The sequence below is a fragment of the Salmo salar genome, chromosome ssa03, assembly GCF_905237065.1.
Source record: "Salmo salar chromosome ssa03, Ssal_v3.1, whole genome shotgun sequence".
Classification (NCBI taxonomy): domain Eukaryota; kingdom Metazoa; phylum Chordata; class Actinopteri; order Salmoniformes; family Salmonidae; genus Salmo; species Salmo salar.
Window position 1 is genome coordinate 44910365 of NC_059444.1, and position 19563 is coordinate 44929927.

General features: G+C 41.1%; 1 long non-coding RNA gene across 4 annotated transcripts in view; it reads left to right on the forward strand.

Annotated features, from left to right (window-relative positions):
• Positions 1–19563, forward strand: part of LOC106600558 (uncharacterized) — a 40478-nt gene that overhangs the window by 3648 nt on the left and 17267 nt on the right. Inside the window, exons 1-2 of one of the 4 annotated variants that reach the window (XR_001327842.2) lie at positions 1800–2225; positions 12908–13053. This is a non-coding gene — a long non-coding RNA (uncharacterized lncRNA). Of the gene's footprint in view, positions 1–1799; positions 2226–6300; positions 6540–12907; positions 13054–19563 lie in introns of those variants that run through there. The other 3 variants (XR_001327839.2, XR_001327838.2, XR_001327840.2) reach the window with 3 other exon arrangements.

Here is a 19563-nt window from a genome sequence, read left to right on the forward strand (position 1 = left end):
AAATGAATTCAGATTTACGGTTGAAACTACAATGTAGTCCAATCCAGACGACAGTGTTTATGTCCTCTCTCACCAGAGAGTGTCGCTGTTTCTATCATTCGTGTAAAGTAGCCTAAACTACGATGCAGTTTCATAGTGATGCATTCCTGTGTCCCTTTACGTCAGATAATTATTGCAAATGCATGCAAATCAAATGTGTTCGATGGATGAATGTGTTTTGTCCATGTGTTAGCTTTGACAATGACGTCACACCTTGTCGTTTTTCCTCCATTCATTCCGAGAGATAGGTGGTTCTGTATCTAATTTCTTTGGATTAGGGTTAGCATAAAATCCATTATTTTAGATACATTCATATTGTACGTTCATATTGTAATAACAGATGCTCACAAAGCCTTTTATGTTGAATACATTCATTCAGTAGTTTGTTGGCTATATAGACGGTTAGCCCTACATTAATACCTTATTATTGAAACGTACTGTACCTATAAATAGACTACGGTAGGCCTATAGGCTCAGATGAGTAGCCTTTGGAAGAAATAGTCCCAGGCTGATGGAATAGAGACATTCTAGAGTATTTGGTTTGATTAATAGCACAACATTGCTGGATATTTTGTACTTCTCGTTCGTAAACAAATACAATTTGGATCCTTAAAGTTTCTATAGGCTATTGCTATCAGATTCTGCATATGTACAGAAACATTATATTCCATTTATACTTTTCCTTTTTCTAACAGGAGTAACAAGCATATACGAATAATAATTAGAATAAAAATGTATGTTTCCGTAGTTATTAGTTCCATAGCTGTGTGTGTGTGTGTGTGTGTGTGTGTGTGTGTGTGTGTGTGTGTGTGTGTGTGTGTGTGTGTGTGTGTGTGTGTGTGTGTGTGTGTGTGTGTGTGTGTGTGTGTGTGTGTGTCCATCTCGTTTGTCCCGTTATATTTAAACTGCCTTTGTTTATTGTTTCCATCCCACATTGAACCATCTTAAATAACACTAATATATCCAGAAAGAGTCTCAGGTAGGGCTAGTAGGTAGGAGTAGGAAGGCTAGCCGAGTGTGTAGAAGTATAGGCCCTGAGCATTATTATTCCATAAAGCAAGGCCGAAGAATTCGTATATGCCCTACACGTAAGCTCATCGGATAGCATCCCCTGAACATGCGTGTACCATAATGCGCATTTATAGCTTAGTTGTTTTCTAATTCCCCGCGACAAGCGCTGCACCTATCACCTCACTGTGCAACAGAAGGCAGAGAGGCAGAAGTGTCATCACCGGGCAGTAACTATCACACTAACATTGAACTTGAGCATCAACACCGTCGCTGTGCTGGCGTTTCTGTCTCGTCCCTAAATCCTGGCAGAGTGCCAGGAGGATCACATCGAAATAAACAACAGCACCAGCAAGCGTTTATTCCCATCTTAACGGTCCTACATCGTTTTGAAGCTAAGGAAAGCAAAATAATACATAATTGGAACTGTTTTGTAGTGAATGCAAGGTAGGCTATGGCATAGGCAATTAGGTCCGGTATATGAGCATGTGAAGGTGCTGATATTCTTTTCAGACCAACATCCTTTGTATTGTTCCATATTTCTGCAAACAGTCATCTTTTGACAAATGTGATACGTCGCCTTGCTCCTCCCTCCCCCCTCTCCATCCATCCCCTCCTCTCCCCTCTCCATCTCGTTTGCTGCACTCTCCCTCTTTATCGCTGTCTTCCTCACGCACCCTTTGCTCTCTCTCTCTCTCTCTCTCTCTCTCTCTCTCTCTCTCTCTCTCTCTCTCTCTCTCTCTCTACGCTCTAGTCGGTTGTGTCTAGTGGAACAAAAACGGTAGGGAGCGTACATTTTGAGAGGCGCAGAGAATAGGCGATCACGCAGAGTAGGAACAAAAGCCGTCAGTTGTGAAAAGCCCAAACAGTGGAGCTCCAGTGTTTGGGTTTCTGGCCACGTTCGCCACTGACGCGTGAGAGGAGGGGACCGACAGTTTCCAACCGCTCTCTCTCATCTAGGCTGGGGAGAATAATGTGTTAGACTCAATAGCACAATAACCCTATGTATAGGGTCTCTCTCTCTTGCCATTCAAGCACAAGCAATCCATTTTTGAGGAAAATGTTAGTAGGAGAAACGTCATTGATGAGATTGATGAGCTATAGAAACTTTTGTAATAGGCCTATATTATCAAAAAGGATCTCTGGCACTATTTTGGATTATCAAAAGAGGCCCTGTTGTAAGTATGATTATTTTCTGATGGTAATATTGTTAGATTGTTAGGCTAAGAGTTTCGTTCACCTGGTGATTGATGAATTTCTACGTGCATTTCATCTGGCATAATTTGGTTAGTTTTGGGTCAATATATATTTTTAAATGTCCAGTTGTTATTTGCAACACAAAGTGTTATTATTATTGTGATTATTATTGTGATCAATAGGCCTACTACTACCTCTCTAAACTAAATGTAACTTACTAATAAGGATGAGAAAGGCCACCCCATGTAGCAGTTTGGAGGTAGGCTACAGAGTTCAGTTGGGGGATTGTTTCGGGGCCTACGGAGTGACGTGCTGTCGCTAGACCATCTTGTTCCGGGGACCTCGAGTCTCCCAGAGGTTATTGTTATGCTAATGTTTTCCAGCTCGTCATTGAACTTGATGTTGACTTCTTTCATTTCGGCTCATTTTTCTCGGTCACTTGTTAGTGGGAAAATCTTCAAGGGGTCTGCAGGCTGTCAATACAATGCACACCATGCCAAGGAGGATTTGAGTAGGCCTGTAGACTGATTTAGGCCTCCACACTTGTTTCTAGCCCTAATTTGAATGAGGTTATTGTAATTTCTCAACCTGAAATTGTCTCGTCACTTTTTCACTCATTTCAAATGAACAGGGATTTATTTTGAATATGGAAGTTAAACTGTATTTCCCTGGCTGATAATCGTTGAATTTATTATGCTAATATCCTATGATTATTCTGAGCGCGGCGTTAGGCAGATGTGCATCTGAATTTAATTTAACGCATTTATGACGTGGCATGGGATGAATCAAATGAATTTAAATGCTATTTCCAGTTATGTAGTTTAGCGACAACAGGTGTGGATAGTGCAGGCATGAGCCTTTGTATTGTAGGATACAGTATGGCATTAGCCTTTGTATTGTAGGCTACAGTATGGCATTAGCCTATGCGTGAATATCAAATTCTTTATTGACAAATAGAATGCAATTTGCCATATATAAACTTGTGTTTTGTGAAATTTTGAATTTGGAGGATAGAAATTAAGAAAATTAATACATGTTTTCCCCATATACATGCTAAATTCTATTTAGATCAACAAAGAGTAGGCCTATGCATATTTAGCTTTATGCTTATATAGTGATTTTGTATTATTTGTGTTTACGTAATTTAGTAGACCTTGAGCTCTCGTACTGATTCTTTGAGCTCTCATATTTATGCTCATGCTCAGAGGCTGGTTCTGGTAATCTCACTTATGCATTACAGTAAAGCGCATGCTCAGTGGGCTGCAGGCTTTGCTCATCCAATCAAAATTCGATACGATGATCTCAACTCATCAAATTGCTGCATGCTGATATGCTCCCATCACCGGATGTCTTGTGATAGGGTGATACTCTGTTATTCTAATTTTGTCTTCACATGGTTACAAGTACTTTGTCTTCCCTGAATTTTAGTAGGCCAAAGCATATGAGGAACGCTGTAAGGAGCTACGCATGTCAGACATTGACAAGCAACCTTTCTCATGTTATAAAACCCATGCAGGATAGCCCTCGACTATAGCCATACCATGCCTTTATTTGAATTCCTTAGGATGCAGTCCCGTTTCTTTATAATTATTCTGACCCTATACAAAACGTGTACTCCACATCAATATACCTGCCTCCCAAGGTGTATCTCCGTTATAACGATTTGACTCATGTGCAATAATCAGATGCGCTATCTGAATCAAGCATGTATATTTCGTTCTGTTTCAATCTCCCTCTTCTCTATTGGTAGTTTTGCATGAATCGTAGAGCACACACACACACGCGCGTGCGCTAGAGGGTATATGAGTACAGTGAGTTCTCTTCTGCCTCGTTTCAGTACGTCGGACAGTTCCCTTTATCAAAAGATGTAGGTTGTTCATTATCATGCAATCTCATGATCTCTTTCTAGGCTAAAATGTCCGCCCTAACATGCTTGATAGCGAGGTACATCCGGACTGAATACACTATAAGCAGTATGCCTACAGCAAGCACTGCAGAGGAAGTATATAGAATGGGTCTAGCTGTATTGCACAGTGGACAGAGAGCGCGAATAGAGGCTAAGAATGAGGTCAATTCATATGTTTTAACGAAATGAGTTAGAGGCAATTTCTAAGTCATTGCTTTTGCAAAGCTTTTCAGTGAGGGCCTCCTGGTGCTTTCATGTAGATGAACATAGTGCTACTTATGTACATGTTGGTGTAATGAAATGTGCTTTTGGCTGTGGTTCGATAATGTGTAGGGAGAGAAAGGATGTTCTGGTAATCATTCATGTAGAGTGAATATTTGAGTTAATGCACACCTTCCTATGACAAGTAGTCATGGTGTAAAATGACAAATTGATGGCATTGAATTAGGGGATCCTAGGGTGGGAATAATGTGGATGAGAATCCCATTCGCATGCCTATAGTGAGAAAAGTGAAGGAGCAGCTGTGACGAACATTACTAGCTGCTGAGATCAACAGGTGAGAGAGAATGTAGGCCAGCCAGCTAGCTAGTTGACCCAATTCACTGCTGCTTATGTGAGGCATGAATTAGCAAGAGCTTGTTAGCTGGATCTCTCTGAAGACGAGAAGCTCAGAAATGAATATTTGGAAGTTTTCGCAAGTAGGCTAATTGGATAGAATCTTTGAAGCACAGGTTTGGAATATGTATACATGAAAGAGATGTTCTGCAGTTCTATAAGTAGCCTATGCCTAAAAACATTGCTCCGTTTTTACAGCATTCTTTTTACTTTGAATAGGCCTACATATTTTTGGTATTTTGTTCAATAACGTAGGCTACTTATGCCTTAGCGACTTTTTCAAAGACAATATGAAGTTGACGAAAAAGCCCAAACCAAACACTGTCTCTTTCTTTCTTATTATAATTCGTAGATAGGCCTATACCTCAGAAAAACTCACAATTGAAATGTTAAAAATAACAAGCATTTTGGTTAAACGTAGCCTTGTTTCGTGAGTAGCCTATGTATTTGTTGTATTTTGGACAGTGTAATTTAGGCATTTTCACAGTTGTGACGTGTCTATCATATTTTCCACTTGACTTCCCCAGATTATTTTCATGCCTTTCATATTGTAAAACATTGAATCTTTTGCCAAACTGTGATTACTATGTTAAAATATATGGGGTGTATACATCGAAATAGTAGGCTATTCGTTTGTATTGAAAATACAATATTGGAGACCACATGCAGGCCAATTTAAGTGATTGAAAAATATATTATCTAAGAAAGACATTTGTATTTTTGGCCGGTAAAAACGTATACACGACACCATGAAATGCAATTTCATTAAGTGGTTTTGGGGATGCCTGTGCCACCCACCGTTACGACAGTGGCCTATTTCCAGTAGAAAATAGGCCACTTTCTACTGAAAATAGGCCACTGTCGTAACGGTGGGTGGCACAGGCATCCCCAAAACCACTTAATGAAATTGCACTTCATGGTGTCGTGTATACGTTATTGAAACACTATCTTCTATAATTGTGTGTTTTGAATTTTAAATCTTTGATAAAGCCTCTATGCCTGGTTTTATGTATTTCATTCAGCGCACATTTCCAAGATAGACCACTGAGCATTTTATATAGGTATGTATAGGCCTATTTAGCCTATGTCAACCACAGCTGTAAAGGTGTGAAACCATTCTGACAAACTAGCAGTGTTGCATGGAATTCTCAAGCTAAGGCTCAATATTCCCGATTGCCATCCATATGCTCTTGTTATAAATGTCAGGGCTGTATAAGCCTTGGCTTGCTGGTTGACTTGCCTATTCTGAGAGTGTGTTAGGTGTCTATCAATTTTATATACGCTTGTGGAGAATATAATAGGCTCTTTCAATTATACGACTACACCACAATAATGAATTTACATAGTGGAATGCACCATGAGGTGGCTATTTACATTTTACTGTGTGTGTGTGTGTGTGTGTGTGTGTGTGTGTGTGTGTGTGTGTGTGTGTGTGTGTGTGTGTGTGTGTGTGTGTGTGTGTGTGTGTGTGTGTGTGTGTGGTTGTCAGGGCGGTATGGGATTGGTAGGCTGGGAGCGCTGGGGAGTTAACCACCGAGCATATTGTGAGCTCTCTCATGCTCGTGAGTTGCAGCCTGTGTGTCAGGGTGGAGACACCGTTCTGTAGCCTGTGGATATATGCCTTGGTCTATTCTCATATAGTCTATTCTACTTTCTTCAACTTGACACTGAAACTTTGATTTGCCTTATAGGCTATCTACACATTCTAACTAAAAACACATTTTAGACATTGGAAAGAGAATGAACGGAAACTAAGAACTGTACTGGTACATCTGTGAGTATGCTGTCTTTATTTTAAGATGTGTATTATTTTTTATTGTATTGTCAAAGTAGGTTATACGCTATAGATAGTATTCTGAACTGTATTAGGCCTTGTGTGAAATGGCATTTTGAGAATGAGCGGAGATAGCCCATAGAAGTTCATTTTGCCTATTGATGGTTTTGGGTACGCAGCTTTTCGTATACCCTCGGCAATTTCTCTCTTTCTTGTCAATATTAGCAATACCAACATCCTAAACATGTTCGTTTCTGGGGATTGGAGGCAATTAGGCTGTTATTCTGCAATGTAGGTTATCCAGTGCATGCATAGCCTATCCAATAGTTTGGAGTTAAGCCTATGTACTTTATCGAAAAGGTTAAGCCAGTCTAAAGGATACTCTGTCTTGTTTTGAAGATTATATTTTATGGTTTGAAAAATGTGTGATATTTTTAAGATTCAAGTCTTTGAATTTGATCGATAACCAGACTGTGTGTTTGAGTGCGTGTGTGTGTGTGTGTGTGTGTCGGCTACGTAGAGAAAATTCCATAACATATCTACATAAATACACAAATAAATATATAAATGGCATGCGTACATATGCTGGGAACCCAGCGTTGTGGTCTATGGCGCTATACGGTGTGTTGGTGGTGAGGGGGAGCCTCTCGAGTCTCTTGCTCCATGTGACCACGAACAGCGGCTCCGTCTACGCAGCGGACCCTTTAAGCGAGGACGGGTTAGTTTGTGTCTTTGGTTATCTAGCTGTATGAGTTATAATTTCATAAAGCTAGAGAACCGAAAGTATAAACTAATTCCAAGGACTTCAGAAGCCGGGGCTGCGGCGAGGTGACTATGTCAGGGCGGGGAGAAGGTATACGCGGGCGCTGGATGCTGCGCAAGCCTATGCCGACGTGGGGAGGCAAGTCGATTCCTGCCTGCTAAAATACGAAAAACAGCGTTGAATGTTGTGCTTTCAAATAGGTGTGAAATTACATAAAGGAATCAGTTTAACCTGATGTATCTTCAATACGAGCTATACACTGGATGCGCTGTCAATGGGAAGCGAACGCTCGAGGATCGTGATGAAGGGGCCTAATGTAAATATTTGAATGGTCATTCAGTTACTGTATAAGCGGAAAGGTCAATGAGGTAGGCCTATATAGAAATGACTTGTTACACCGTTTTTATGATAGTATTATTGCTGTTAGATCTGGAGAAAAAGAAGAAATAGTTAAAACACACATTTCATCCGATTGGTCAATTCCGAGGTATCACGTGGTTTTGGAAGCAGCGATATAAGATTTCTCTATGGAATGTATAGCCTCAGTAGTGGGTTTAAATATATTTAAAATAATCTTGATATTCAAACCAATATATGTATCTTCCTTCTATAGCCTACATGTATTTTGGGCCAAAAAGTAGGCTATGATGGGGGGGGGGGGGGCATGGGAAAAAATAAGTTGCATAGCTTACTCCCTATGCTACCTAATCTTTTTAAGAACAGTCATGGAATATTACAATTGCATTTTGTGTATTATAGCAGTAACAATAGTCTTCATGTCATTTTCAAACGTCAGGTTGTATGCTACCTGTCAAGAAATGAGTGACAGATGAATGTTGTTGGCTACAGCAGTCTACTGTAGGGTGAATTAGAAATGTATCATGTGTTGAGCTAAATGTCTAAAGTGGGTTACAGATGATGGAAATCCAAAAGGTGTCCCACTTTTTCTGAATTCACTCAAATAACGCTACTAATAACAATACTACAATAAAAAATTTTACTGGATATACTACTACAAGAACCAGGGGCCGGTCGCATAAAACACCTTTAGTACATTTTCCCCATATCTTTTCACTTAAAGTTTCCTTAACTTTAAGTCAGTTGCACAAAACATTAAATGGTGAATTTCTCCCTTAAATTAAGTGAAATAGTAAAGGGGGCCCATGAGGTCCCTTAACTGCATCATTCAGTATGGATATCAATGTAAACAGCATCTGTGGAGGTGAATGTTGCTTTCATCTGCTCTGGTTACAAAAGGAAAACATCAAGCAGCCACTGTGTCTAGCTACTTAGCTAAACAATGGAAGGTGCACAATCCATGGCTACACAGCTAGCTGGCTAGCTATAGCTACTCTGTATGATAGCTTGACGTTTAAGAAAGTCATAATAACAAGTTCAGAAATAAATAACTACAAGAAACTTGGTTTATTATCTTCTGAAGCAATTTGGTTATCCTGTCTTGATTGAAGAAGTTCTATCTCACAAAATGAAAGGGATCTCTTTGAGGAGACATTTAGTCAATGAATCAGGCCATCTCCATGGTAACCAGATACTCTTTCTTCCATACATGCCTTCAAACTACCACAAAATCCCCTATGTATGCCCTTACCTAAGGAAATATTTTAGGGGTTCAATGCAACACCCTTAAACAATTCCCTTGGATAAGGGAAAATTATTCCTTAAGGTAAACCCTTAAGGGAAACACTTAAGATGTTTTATGCAACCAGGCCCAAAGCCTACGTACAGGGAGTCCCTAATGTAAACTGGATCTCTTTCCTCCATTGGAAAACCCTAAGACTGTCCCACTTTAGCTACTACATGCTGTCCTACTTTAGCTACTACATGCTCTCCTACTTTAGCTACTACATGCTGTCCTACTTTAGCTACTACATGCTGTCCCACTTTAGCTACTACATGCTGTCCTACTTTAGCTACTACATGCTGTCCTACTTTAGCTACTACATGCTGTCCCACTTTAGCTACTACATGCCCTCCTACTTTAGCTACTACATGCTGTGCCACTTTAGCTACTACATGCTGTGCTACTTTAGCTACTACATGCTGTCCTACTTTAGCTACTACATGCTGTCCTACTTTAGCTACTACATGCTGTCCTACTTTATCTACTACATGCTGTCCTACTTTAGCTACTACATGCTGTCCTACTTTATCTACTACATGCTGTCCTACTTTATCTACTACATGCTGTCCCACTTTAGCTACTACATGCTGTCCTACTTTAGCTACTACATGCTGTCCTACTTTAGCTACTACATGCTGTCCTACTTTAGCTACTACATGCTGTCCCACTTTAGCTACTACATGCTGTTCTACTTTAGCTACTACATGCTGTTCTACTTTAGCTACTACATGCTGTCCTACTTTAGCTACTACATGCTGTCCTACTTTAGCTACTACATGCTGTCCTACTTTAGCTAGCTATGGTTGGTAAAGCGGGACAACAACAAAAAGACTGAATTACAAAACTGAAACAAAATATTGGCAACTTTTTTTAAATGTATTTTGATGCACCAGTATACGCTATGCATATTTACATGACAATTCTGCCCAGTGCATTGTTTATGACCATTTTATAACCTTGACATCACAACCATAAAGAGCTATGTCCCTGATCTTACCAAGTGCTTGAAGCTTGCTCCGCCCGCTCTATGATGTCACACCAATGAAGTGATGTGATTTTGAGCATGTGAAATCTCCGTGACGGCTTTACTAACAGTCCTTTTGATTTCCTCTAGTCAGACCAAGAAATGAACACGTCAGGATTAAGGTGTCCCAGTTTATATGATATCCCATTCTTTCCGAATTTGCCCAACATGTTTTCAGGAGAGAGAGACACAGGCCTGGCCTCTGTGTAGGGTGATGAGGAGGGTTATTTTGAATGCACACAAACCAGATGTGAGGTTGAACGTTGACATGTTGTAGCTGGGTTGTTCCTGTACTGTTTACTGTAGGCACAGGATGTATGCAAATCACTCTCTCCACAAGAAGAACAGGGTGTATATTGGCTACTTTGTACTGTATGAAAGATGGAGATATATCCCCTATTCAGCTGCAAAATACTATTTTGAACTCAGTACCAGGTTTGTGTTGCCCTTGTGTGGAGAAGTAGTGAAATTAATGTATATAGCTGGTCAGTGACAGATTCTCAACATGTTATGTAGCCTATAGTGTTTTCTTCCTGCTCAATATTCACCAACACTGAACACATAACTGGTGACAGCATACTGCTGGAGGTGTTGAAGTTCTTGAAGTAGACATTGATTGCACATAAACAAAGGCTTTGTCTAGGGTTGCAAAATTCCCGGAACTTTCAATACATTTCCTGGTCTTCCAGAAATCCTGGTTGGCATTTCGTTAAAGCTACTCAACTCAACAAATTGGATGCAGTCTATCATAGTGGCATCCATTTTGTCACCAAAGCCCCATATACTATCCACCACTGCGACCTGTATGCTCTCGTTGGCTGGCCCTCGCTTCATACTCGTCGCCAAACCAACTGGCTCGATCTACAAGTCTCTGCTAGGTAAAGCCCCGCCTTATCTCAGCTCACTGGTCACCATAGCAGCACCCACCCGTAGCACGCGCTCCAGCAGGTATATCTCACTGGTCACCCCCAAAGCCAATTCTTCCTTTGGCCGCCTTTCCTTCAAGTTCTCTGCTGCCAATGACTGGAACGAACTGCAAAAATCACTGAAGCTGGAGACTCATATCTCCCTCACTAGCTTTAAGCACCAGCTTTCAGAGCAGCTCACAGATCACTGCACCTGTACATAGGCCATCTGTAAACAGCCCATCCAACTACCTCATCCCCATACTGTATTTATTTAGTTATCTTGCTCCTTTGCACCGCAATATCTCTACTTGCACATTCATATATATATATATTCTGCACATCTACCATTCCAGTGTTTAATTGCTATATTATAATTACTTCACCACCATGGCCTATTTATTGCCTTACCTCTCTTATCCTACCTCATTTGCACTCACTGTATATAGACTTTTTCAACTGTATTATTGATTGTATGTTTGTTTATTCCATGTGTAACTCTGTGTTGTTGTATGTGTCGAACTGCTTTGCTTCACCTTGGCCAGGTCGCAGTTGCAAATGAGAACTAGCCTACCTGGTTAAATAAAGGTGAAATAAAAAATACAAAAAAAGCCATGGAATTTATTGAAGTTACCAGAATTATTAAGCCCTAGCTGCATCTGAAATTGCACCCAATGCAATATAGTGCACTATTTTGACCAGAGCCATATGGGCCCTGGTCAAAAGTAGTATACTATACAGTGCATAGTGTGCCATTTCAAACAAAACCATTCAGTATTCAAGTCCAAGTGCAAAGTGAAATTGACAGAAAACTCTCTCAGTTTGAGTACTGTCATTCTGAGGAGATGATACAACAGTTTCTGAACAGAATAGAACAAAGTAGCACAGTACAGAATAGTTTGTCTATTTATTTGAATCTTAGAATGATCATAATGATCTATCTTTGGCTGATCTATCATAACCCATATTATATCTGGAGGATGAGGAACATCCTCCACATAAGATATGCTACTGGGTAGTTGAATGTTAGGTGTAGAATTGAAATGAGAATGTAGGAAGTAGAGCAGGAGTCTCGTTGGGCGATGTATGGAGGATTAAGACTGATCTACACTGACTCTTCCTCAGTCTGTGTATGTGTTCCTCAGAAGTGGAACACATACACAAGAAAAGCTACATTAGGTCTACTTAAATGCAATTTAACAATCAGGGCCTTACTGACACCTATCTTTGCCATAGTAGACATTTGGTGGAAAACTATCAGAATTATTATCTGAATTTAAGCTTTGGTACAGTATCTTAGCAACTAGCTTCGACACATGTGAGTTGGCAAAATTTTATGCAGGAGTGTTTCAAACTGTGTGGTTCAGATTTGACCCTATTATTCATTAAGACCTATATACATACATTTCTTAAAATTATCATGGAATAATATTTTATTTACAATACTGACTGACTGCATGCTATGGGTTTCCGTTAGCATAGCTTAACATGGCTGATCCATGAAGATATTTGTGAGATTCTCTCCATATTTCAGATGTATTGCATAGGCTGATCCATGAAGTGTTCTATACTGATAGAATACATGATTTTTAAGGTGAATATTCAACATGATTTCATTTATTCAGTCCTACATATGCTTGTTGTATCCAAATCCTCCCTTTTCCTTCATATATATATATATTTTTTAACCTTTATTTAACTAGGCAAGTCAGTTAAGAACAAATTCTTATTTTCAATGACAGCCTAGGAACAGTGGGTTAACTGCCTTGTTCAGGGGCAGAATGACAGATTTGTACCTTGTCAGCTCAGGGATTTGATCTTGCAACCTTTCGGTTACTAGTCCAACACTCTAACCACTAGGCTACCTGCTGGCTACTAGTCCAATGCTCTAACCACTAGGCTACCTGCTGGTTACTAGTCCAACGCTCTAACCACTAGGCTACCTGCTGGTTACTAGTCCAACGCTCTAACCACTAGGCTACCTGCCGCCCCATATGCTTAATGGCTAATAGTCTCAATAATGTTTTATTTCAGGAAGAAGTAAAAATGAGTGTACATACTGGAAGGTGCAACCCTGTCAGGAAACAATATGGTGGGTCATGTTACTTGGGGGTCTCAGAGACCAGGGACTGGGAAGAGGGCCCAAGTACAACCTACAAGGAACAACCATCAATTCACAGGTAAGCAATACTATAGATAAAAACATAAAATATGTCATATTTTCAGTGCTTGACTTTAACTGAAATAGGTGCCGGTACTGTTGATACACTGAACAAAAATATAAACGCAACATGTAAAGTATTGGTCCCATGTTTCATGAGCTGAAATAAAAGATCTCAGTAATGTTTTATACTCACTAAACGCGTATTTCTTTAAAATTTTGTGCACAAATCTGTTTACATCCCTGTTTGTGAGCATTTCTCATTTGCCAAGATAATTCATCCACCTGACAGGTGTGGCATATCAAGAAGCTGATTAAGCAGCATGATCATTACACAGGTGCACCTTGTGCTGGGGACAATAAAATGTGCAGTTTTGTCACACAACACAATGCCACAGATGTCATTCTTTTAGGGAGAGTGCAACTGGCATGCTGACTGCAGGAATGTCCACCAGAGCTGTTGCCAGAGAATTTAATAATAATTTCTTTCCCATAAGCTGCCTTCAACTTTGGCAGTACGTCCAACCGGCCTCACAAGCGCAGACCACATGTATGGCGTCGTGTGGGCGAGCGGTCTGCAGACGTCAACCTTGTGAACAGTATCCCATGGTGGCAGTGGAATTATGGTATGGGCAGGCATAAACTACAGGCAACGAATACAAGTGCATTTTATCGATGGCAATTTGAATGCACAGAGAAACCGTGACGAGATCCTGAGGCCCATTGTCGTGCCATTCATCCGCCGCCATCACCTCATGTTTCAGCATGATAATGCACGGCTCCATGTCGCAAGGATCTGTACACAATTCCTGGGAGCTGAAAATGTCCCAGTTCTTTGATGGCCTGCATACTCACCAGACATTTACATTTACATTTAAGTCATTTAGCAGACACTCTTATCCAGAGCGACTTACAAATTGTCACCCATTGAGCATGTGTGGGATGCTCTGGATTGCCAATATCCAGCAACTTCGCAAAGCCATTGAAGAGGTTTGGGACAACATTCCACATGCCACAATCAACAGCCTGATCAATCTATGCGAAGGAGATGTGACGCGCTGCATGAGGCAAATGGCGTTTTTTGTGATCCACGCCCCTACTTTTAAAATCCATAGATTAGGCCTAATGAATTTATTTTTATTGGCTGATTTTCTAATATGAACTATAACTCAGTAAAACTATAACTCTTTGAAATTGTTGCATGTTGCGTTTATATTTTTGTTCAGTATATTTAGGTGCAGGAGCGCCACAATACTTATGAGCTAATATCCTATAACAGGAACAGGAGCTCAAGCAGTAGAACATTTGATGTGCTGGTATTCAGCTCCGGTGAGATCCTGCCCAAGTTACCTTTTGGTCTTCCTATTTTGGTCCATAATATTAAGGTGTTATTTTCATGGTGTGAAAGAACAAGTGCAGACTTTGCGCAGGTGCAAATACTTAAAACGTTGGCCCTAAGAGTAGGCCTATATACTTTGATTGAGATGTCTGTGAGCTATGCACATGAAGCTCTTGCTTGTACATTAGGTACTGTGGTGTAGCTACTTGCTAATGCAATCACTGGTCATGCCAGTGTCTAGTTCTGCTACAGAATATCTTTCGATTGTGCAGAAATGGAGTCAAAGTTAGTCCATTACGTTATTGAGATAAGCTTGTTTAACTAGTGGTCGTATAGTTGTCTCAGTTAATAGGTCATCTTGTGTTTTGGGAAGAGGCTATGTAAGAACACAAAGCTGTGTGTGTGGATGGGGGAGTGTTTGTGGGGAGCTAGTAAGGGCATGTGAGTGTGTGTGTGTATGTTTGTTTTGAGGACAAAGGTGATGGATAGATACTTTATACCACTATTTGGCAGTATGGTAGCTTTCCACACACAGTATATAATAATAATATAATTTTAAAGGTACTTAAATATTTTATATTTATTTTATTTAAGATTTCATTTCAAAACATTCAGAGATCAAGTTCATGGGAAAATACTATTTACATGGTTAAAATAAAGACATTCTCAGGAATTAATATAGGCCTATAGAGTATTTGCTGTCCACCCCAAATGTACCAGTATTTTGCTGTCTGATATTTGAGTTATAATTTGAAGGCTGCAGGAGTAGGTTCAACAGTGATTGTTCCTCAAACTCCTCAAATCTCGCTCTCTCACTCACTCACTCTCTCTCTCTCTCACACACACACACACACACACACACACACACACACACACACACACACACACACACACACACACACACATACACACACACACATACACACACATACACACATATACACACACACACACACACACACACACACACACACACACACACACACACACACACACACACACACACACACACACACACACACACACACACACACACAGAGAGAAATCCACACACTTCTTTTTATCCTTTTTAAATACTCTGATCCAATTTGTCAGGTGGCTTGCTATGGCTGATAAGGTGCAGGGGAGTTGGGTGTGTGATTCATATTTTAGAGCCTGTGCTGCAGTGCCTTATCCCTTTAAGTGAGTAGGGTGACAGGGGCTCACCCTGGGTTTGGGACTGCTCATGTGGAAAGGCTGTTCAGGTGGCTCTCTCCATTTCACCCCTAATCCTCCCCCCTCAGAACCCCTCATACTGTCCTCTTTTTCTCATTCTTCCTCTGTTCCTTTTTCTATTCATATAACCCTGATTTGTTAATATTTTGTTCACTTGTTAAGGAATAGTCATAATTTCTAGTACACGTTTAATTCTTCAGTGTCATTTTCAGAATATGACAGTGTTGTTGTTGATGTGTATATCAGAGTAGACCTACATTAACACATTTATCAGAAATAGTATAGCATTTCCCCTATTATTACGGTTGGTCAGTGGGCATAAAGCTCGTTAAGCCATCAGGCTTCAGTTCTTTTCAAATATGTAAAGATGTGCTTTAAGAAATTACAAATAGTACCTTAACAACAAGACCAGGCCCAAGGTCAAATCATCATGGCTTCTGACCTTGGGGCACTCAATTGGAAGCTAGCCCATTTGAATTTGGCGAGAGGGTCTTTGACTGTGCCAAGATTTTCTCTAGCTTTTATATTACTGTGTACAAGGACTGCTCTCTGCTGCTGTTCTCAAAAGTAAATGTAAATTATGCCCTGAGCATTACGCAGTCTGATGGGAGATAAATATCAGCAGATTAATGAGGCGAATGGAGGGTATATGGTGGTGTGTGTGTGTGTGTGTTTGTCATGAGAGGAGCACTAGTGTAGTTAGTGCATTAATACGTTTCAGAAAAACGTGCACACCTTTAGCAAATTTTTCGGCTTTTTCCTCATTTCAACCGCAACAAAATATATTATGAAAATTAACAAATTGTCTCACAACAAGTTATGTGTTTGAGTCAAATTTGCACATGTGAGGTGTGGTTGAGGAGAGAGACAGATTGGGGGAGAGGGAGAAAAAGCGAGAGAGAGAGAGAGAGAAAGAAAGAGAGAGCTCTTTGGAATCTCTATGCAAGCTAGGACTGGAATAATGAGATGTATTTATGAAGCGAAAGGAAGAGTGTGTGGGGGTAGGAGGGTGGAGGGAGGGGGATTTGTAGCAGCTTTTGAAAGGCAGCAGGCTGCAGACTGAATGGTAGAGAGGGAGGGAGAGGGAAGACAGACGGGGGACAGGGGGCGGGGGGGTAGTGGCAGGGGCCCCATTGGTACAGCCCATCCACCAGAGCAGCTGTGAAAAGGGGTCTCGTCTTTTTCCCACGCCCAGCAAGACGCAAAACAGTAGTTCAGCTCGCTAGGGTCAAGTCCCATCGCTAATATATACACACACACACACACACACACACACACACCCACCCACACACACACACACCCACACCCACACCCACACCCACACCCACACACACACACACACACACACACACACACACACACACACACACACACACACACACACACACACACACACACACACACACACAGAGAAAAAAATGTATGTATGAAAGTTGTGCAAATTAACGAGCTGTCTGAGAGGCACTCTGATATGGAGACACCTGCCATTCTCCCAGGACACACTGCAGCTCACTTAGGGCCACTGGGTTCGATGGGGAGACAAATCATTCCTAATTTTAACTTGAATTTACTATCTTGGAAGAACAAAAACACTGTAAATGTGGATTCTTTTTTATTTTAGCTGTACAGTACTGTACAGTACTGTCTCTGGTTTTAAATATTGTTATATGATGCATTTGTAATGCACATATATATATATTTATTTAGACACATTTTTCAATTGTTGAGTTATTATTAGGTACAGTATGTTATGATGCACTACAGAGAGATAGTTAATTTCTGTTATGATGATAGCTGTTGTATGCTGTGGTGTCCATTCTCACCCCCTGCAGACAAACTTGGCCTTGTGCTAGATCTGGGACCCATAGCCGTGAGCTTGGTTGTGACACACACACACACACACACACACACACACACACACACACACACACACACACACACACACACACACACACACACACACACACACACACACACACACACACACACACACACACACACAGAGAGAGAATGTGGTTTGGGGAAACACAAAAGACAGCGAATTTAAACAAGGAGTGAAGGGGGGGTCAGTGTGTGTGTGTGTGTGTGTGTGTGTGTGTGTGTGTGTGTGTGTGTGTGTGTGTGTGTGTGTGTGTGTGTGTGTGTGTGTGTGTATACACTGTATATGTGTGTGTGTGTTGGTGGAAGACATGGCAACATTGGCGGAATGTCTTGAAGGCGGACTCTCAGTGTGACCTTCAATCCCTGTCCAAATATTGGGGGCATTGGTGCGAGAGGGAAGGGGGACATTTTAGTATTCAGCTATAAACACAATACTAAATACCATCTTTGATTCATGGAAGAATTATATCGCTGGGCTAGGCTCTATGATAACAATAGTGATATAAGCGAGAGGGAGAGAGCATTTTTGCAGTGTCGAGGGTGTTGCTGCCTCTTCGTATTCACTCTTATATCAGATCACATTTCATTTAGTTAATCATGATTTGTAACATGTTCAAATGTTTTAGGCTTTTAAAAGATGCCTAATAGGGTTGACAGATTCATACAGTCCACAAATATTCTACCATGATTTCATTGTTTGAGATGAGCCGTGATAAAGATGGCAGAAATGGTGACTTTCTTTGTACTGATCCTTGTAGTGGCATCGACGCCCAGAGCGGTGTGTCACACACATTTTTCTCCCCCTCCATTTTCTCACTGCCTGTACACTGCCCAGAATGGTGTCGCACTCAAATCACTCCCCGCTGCCCTCCTCCGCTGCATCCATGCTACTCGGGGGATGTGTCACACTAATATCGCTCCCCCCTGACTCGATTACCGGCCCCAACTTTACATTCCCGAAAAATCAAAGACACACACCCGCCAGTCCTCAGAGTGAACAGAGACTAAGCACTCATCCCTCTCTCCTTCTCTCCCCCCCTCCCTCCTGCCCTGGTATTCAGACGGGGCCCTCCTCCTAATTAGCTCTGTGTAAAGACGTATTGTGACAGTCAATGTGCACATTGAGAGGATCTGTGCCACAGGCAGTGGGAGTATTGTGAGGGGATGTATAGTCTGTTTATTGGGTTTGTTAGTGGAGTTTATACCCTGCTGTTTGAGTAGAATACACTCCCTCATCTCTAGCCTTGAAGAAGAGAGAGACCGACAAGGCTTTCACAGTAGGTCATATGCTGTGTTGTGTGGTTTCTTACAAATGGCACTTTAAAGTGTAGCTTCATGAGTATACACACAAATATATGTGATTTTTATAGTCACAAATATTTGGTATTCTGGGTGCTGTGTGTTTCTGACAATCTGACATTCCCTCTGCACTGCAGCTATGAGGCAATATACTGGGTGTGGAGAGGAAAGGAGAGCTGAAGAGATGGGGGGGAAGGATGTGGGGAAAGGAGACATGAGGGGAGAGGAAAGTAGGGAAATGAAGAGGGGAGGCGAGAGAAGGTTAGAGTTAGAGAGCTGCCTGTCTAGTCTGAGCCTACAAGCTGTCAATCAAAATGGAGACAGACAAAAAGGAGAGAAATCTGTTTCTTTCCAGATTTGACCTCAATTCCCTCTTCATTTATCGCTCTATCTCTCACGTTCCCCTTTTGTTATTTCCTCTCTTTCTCTTGCTTTCTTGCCTGCTTTTATGTGGTGTTTAGTATGTTTCAGTTGAATTAGCTGTAACTGTTTGCTCTCCTTTTCTCGTTCCTCTTGGTTCACTGCAGTCCGCGGGAGGTTGAAGGGTGTGGGGTCTTTCCCCTGTTTTAGAAGTGTAATCCTTTACTGCAGGACAAAGCTGCCCCCCCCCCCCTCCAACCACAGGGGTCCATTAGCCCCCCAGTGAGAGAGAGGGTCTCTACCCCTATTAACTAGCTCCCCCTGTAACCACAGACCAATAAATATGTTGTTTTGCCACTGGCAATGCTGGTGATATATTTGTTGTTTTTTGAGACTTTTGGAGGAACCCTGTGAGCTTTCTGATGAGATGATATT